The sequence below is a fragment of the Oncorhynchus tshawytscha genome, unplaced genomic scaffold (assembly GCF_018296145.1).
Source record: "Oncorhynchus tshawytscha isolate Ot180627B unplaced genomic scaffold, Otsh_v2.0 Un_contig_5849_pilon_pilon, whole genome shotgun sequence".
NCBI classification, from domain to species: domain Eukaryota; kingdom Metazoa; phylum Chordata; class Actinopteri; order Salmoniformes; family Salmonidae; genus Oncorhynchus; species Oncorhynchus tshawytscha.
In genome coordinates, this window is record NW_024609146.1 from 87,501 (window position 1) to 92,500 (window position 5,000).

At 43.5% G+C, this 5,000-nt stretch overlaps 1 protein-coding gene across 1 annotated transcript in view; it reads right to left on the minus strand.

Moving 5' to 3' along the window:
• LOC121844333 (FERM and PDZ domain-containing protein 1-like) overlaps positions 1-5,000 on the minus strand; it is a 90,019-nt gene that overhangs the window by 66,118 nt on the left and 18,901 nt on the right. Inside the window, 1 exon segment of the mRNA XM_042314338.1 lies at positions 2,234-2,349. The gene's annotated coding sequence lies outside the window, so the exon portion shown is untranslated.

The following is a 5,000-nucleotide window of genomic DNA, read 5'->3' on the forward strand; positions in this document are numbered from 1 at the left end:
TGGTATCTAATCCCATTGTTGTCTATTTATCCGAATGTAAAACAGAACACTGGTATCTAATCTCAGTGTTGTCTATTTATCAGAATGTAAAACAGAACACTGGTATCTAATCTCATTGTTGTCTATTTATCAGAATGTAAAACAGAACACTGGTATCTAATCCCATTGTTGTCTATTTATCAGAATGTATGACAGAACACTGGTATCTAATCCCATTGTTGTCTATTTATCAGAATGTAAAACAGAACACTGGTATCTAATCCCATTGTTGTCTATTTATCAGAATGTAAAACAGAACACTGGTATCTAATCTCATTGTTGTCTATTTATCAGAATGTAAAACAGAACACTGGTATCTAATCCCATTGTTGTCTATTTATCAGAATATAAAACAGAACACTGGTATCTAATCCCATTGTTGTCTATTTATCCGAATGTATGACAGAACACTGGTATCTAATCCCATTGTTGTCTATTTATCAGAATGTATGACAGAACACTGGTATCTAATCCCATTGTTGTCTATTTATCAGAATGTAAAACAGAACACTGGTATCTAATCTCATTGTTGTCTACTACAGTGTTGTGAGGGAGGAGCCATTAAACAATAGACACAGCGTAGCAAAGCATTTCACTGTCAAGAAACAAGGTGGTGGAGTCATGTGAACACTTCTATTGCAGAGTACCTTCTCACTGTCTCTCCCTGCCTCCATGTCTGTCAGTCTCATCCACCTAGCTCTTATTTCCCCAGTCTTTTCTTGATCAATCGTTCATCACTGACACTCTTTCTATTTTTATCTCTCTCTCTCTCTCTCTCTCTCTCTCTCTCTCTCTCTCTCTCTCTCTCTCTCTCTCTCTCTCTCTCTCTCTCTCTATTAGATAAGTAGAAACAATGGGAGGAGTTAGATTTCCTCTGACAGGATAATACTGACACAAACACACACACACACACACAAACACACACACACACAAACACACACACACACACACACACACAAACACACACACACACACAAACACACACACACACACACACTCACTCGAGAGGCTAATGAGGCTACAGCAGCACATGTGCCCTACTCCACCATTCACTCCTTCTCCCTGCCTCACTCTTCCCATCTTCTCCTCCTCTACCTCTCTCTTTTACTCTTTCACTTCACCTCGTTCAACTTCTTCTTCATAGTTCTTTCACTTACAGCACGTTTATACATTCAAACTCAAATAAAACACACATCGGACAAATGGCTTGTGCTTACACACACACACACACACACACAGATAATGAGATTACGGTGAGTGTGTGTGTTACTGCGTCACCCCGCTGAGCCAGATTAGAGACAATCACCTCAGACCAACGCACAGCCTTATACACGAACACAGAGACCCTCCTCTCTGTAACTGTCTCTGTAACTGTCTCTGTGACTGTCTCTGTGACTGTCTCTGTAACTCTCTGTAACTGTCTCTGTAACTGTCTCTGTAACTGTCTCTGTAACTGTCTCTGTAACTGTCTCTGTGACTGTCTCTGTGACTGTCTCTGTGACTGTCTCTGTGACTGTCTCTGTAACTGTCTCTGTAACTGTCTCTGTAACTGTCTCTGTAACTGTCTCTGTAACTGTCTCTGTAACTGTCTCTGTAACTGTCTCTGTCTGTTTCTCCTTTGCTCTCTCTCCTTCATTAATTCTCTCTCTCATTTCTCTCTCTCTCACAAACACACATACTCTCCTCCCCCTCCACAAACACAGTTACCCTCCTCCCCCTCCACAAACAGTCCCCCTCCACAAACACAGTTTACCCTCCTCCCCCTCCACAAACAGTCCCCCTCCACAAAAACAGTTCCCCTCCTCCCCCTCCACAAACACAGTTCCCCTCCTCCCCCTCCACAAACACAGTTCCCCTCCCCCTCCACAAACACAGTTCCCTCCCCTCCACAAACACAGTTCCCCTCCTCCCCCTCCACAAACACAGTTCCCCTCCTCCCCTTCCACAAACACAGTTCCCCTCCTCCCCTTCCACAAACACAGTTCCCCTCTCCTCCACAAACACAGTTCCCCTCCTCCCCCTCCACAAACACAGTTCCCCTCCTCCCCTTCCACAAACACAGTTCCCCTCCTCCCCTCCACAAACACAGTTCCCCTCCTCCCCCTCCACAAACACAGTTCCCCTCCTCCCCCTCCACAAACACAGTTACCCTCCTCCCCCTCCACAAACACAGTTCCCCTCCTCCCCCTCTCACCTGTGCTCTGTCCTCTGTATCAGGGCTCCATCATGGTGTATCCCCAGTTACTCCCCCTCTCTGATCTCTCTCTGGACATCCTGGTGAGGAAGAGGAGGGTGCTGCTTCTTCATCTCCTGCTGATACAACACAACATGATTGATCGGCAGATAAATATTGAACAAACTATCAACTACAAATGTGTTGATATGTAACCTGTTGCTAGGGTTACAGTAAGGTTAAGAGTCAGGGTAAATGTGTTGATATGTAACCTGTTGCTAGGGTTACAGTAAGGTTAAGAGTCAGGGTAAATGTGTTGATATGTAACTTGTTGCTAGGGTTACAGTAAGGTTAAGAGTCAGAGTAAATGTGTTATGTAACCTGTTGCTAGGGTTACAGTAAGGTTTAGAGTCAGGGTAAAGGTTAGGGTAATGGTTAAGGTTAGGGTTAATATAGTATTATTATTATATTAAAGCTTGTATAAAAGTCAGCTCTGGATAAATACTGTATATTCAGACAGAAGAAACTCTAAATCTTCTTTAAAAGTGCTTTCCTCACCATCGTAAATAAGCATGCCCCTTTCAAAAAAAAATGAACAAAGAACAGATATAGCCCTTGGTTCACTCCAGACTTGACTGCCCTTAACCAGCACAAAATCGCCCTGTGGCGTACTGCACTAGCTTCGAATAGTCCCCACGATATGCAACTTTTCAGAGAAGCCAGGAACCAATACACATAGTCAGTTAGGAAGGCAAAGGCTAGCTTTTTCAAACAGAAATTTGCATCCTGCAGCACTAATTCCAAAACGTTTTGGGACACTGGAAAGTTCATGGAGAGTAAGAACACCTCCTCCCAGCTGCCCACTGCACTGAGGCTAGGAAACACTGTCACCACTGATAAATCCACGAAAATTGGGAATTTCAATAAGCATTTCTCTACGGCTGGCCATGCTTTCTATCTGGCTACCCGTACCCCGGCCAACAGCTCTACACCCCCTGCAGCAACTTCCCCCAAACCTCCCCAGCTTCTCCTTCACCCAAATCCAGACAGCTGATGTTCTGAAAGAGTTGCAAAATCTGAATCCCTACAAATCAGCTGGGCTAGACAATCTGGACCCTCTCTTCCTAAAATTATCCACCACCATTGTTGCAACAACTATTACCAGTCTGTTCAACCTCTCTTTCATAACGTGTGAGATTCCCATAGATTGGAAAGCTGCCGCGGTCATCCCCCTCTTCAAAGGGGAGACACTCTCGTCCCAAACTGTTACAGACTGTCACGACTTCTGCCGAAAATGGTCCCTTTCTTTGTTCAGGTGGTGTTCGGCAGTCGACGTCACCGACCTTCTAGCCAGCGCTGATCCATTTTTCATTGGCTTTGTCTTGTCTTCACACCTGGTTTCAAATCCCTTCATTACATGTTGTGTATTTAACCCTCTGTTTTACCTCATGTCTTTGTCGGTGATTGTTCGTTGTAAGTATTGGTGCAGTATGTAGTAGTATGTTATGGTGATTGTTCGTTGTATGTATTGGTGCAGTATGTAGTAGTATGTTATAGTGATTGTTCGTTGTATGTATTGGTGCAGTATGTACAGTGCCTTGTGAAAGTATTCGGCCCCCTTGAACTTTGCGACCTTTTGCCACATTTCAGGCTTCAAACATAAAGATATAAAACTGTATTTTTTGTGAAGAATCAACAACAAGTGGGACACAATCATGAAGTGGAACGACATTTATTGGATATTTCAAACTTTTTTAACAAATCAAAAACTGAAAAATTGGGCGTGCAAAATTATTCAGCCCCCTTAAGTTAATACTTTGTAGAGCCACCTTTTGCTGCGATTACAGCTGTAAGTCGCTTGGGGTATGTCTCTATCAGTTTTGCACATCGAGAGACTGAATTTTTTTCCCATTCCTCCTTGCAAAACAGCTCGAGCTCAGTGAGGTTGGATGGAGAGCATTTGTGAACAGCAGTTTTCAGTTCTTTCCACAGATTCTCGATTGGATTCAGGTCTGGACTTTGACTTGGCCATTCTAACACCTGGATATGTTTATTTTTGAACCATTCCATTGTAGATTTTGCTTTATGTTTTGGATCATTGTCTTGTTGGAAGACAAATCTCCATCCCAGTCTCAGGTCTTTTGCAGACTCCATCAGGTTTTCTTCCAGAATGGTCCTGTATTTGGCTCCATCCATCTTCCCATCAATTTTAACCATCTTCCCTGTCCCTGCTGAAGAAAAGCAGGCCCAAACCATGATGCTGCCACCACCATGTTTGACAGTGGGGATGGTGTGTTCAGGGTGATGAGCTGTGTTGCTTTTACGCCAAACATAACGTTTTGCATTGTTGCCAAAAAGTTCAATTTTGGTTTCCTCTGACCAGAGCATCTTCTTCCACATGTTTGGTGTGTCTCCCAGGTGGCTTGTGGCAAACTTTAAATGACACTTTTTATGGATATCTTTAAGAAATGGCTTTCTTCTTGCCACTCTTCCATAAAGGCCAGATTTGTGCAATATATGACTGATTGTTGTCCTATGGACAGAGTCTCCCACCTCAGCTGTAGATCTCTGCAGTTCATCCAGAGTGATCATGGGCCTCTTGGCTGCATCTCTGATCAGTCTTCTCCTTGTATGAGCTGAAAGTTTAGAGGGACGGCCAGGTCTTGGTAGATTTGCAGTGGTCTGATACTCCTTCCATTTCAATATTATCGCTTGCACAGTGCTCCTTGGGATGTTTAAAGCTTGGGAAATCTTTTTGTATCCAAATCCAGCTTTAAACTTCTTCACA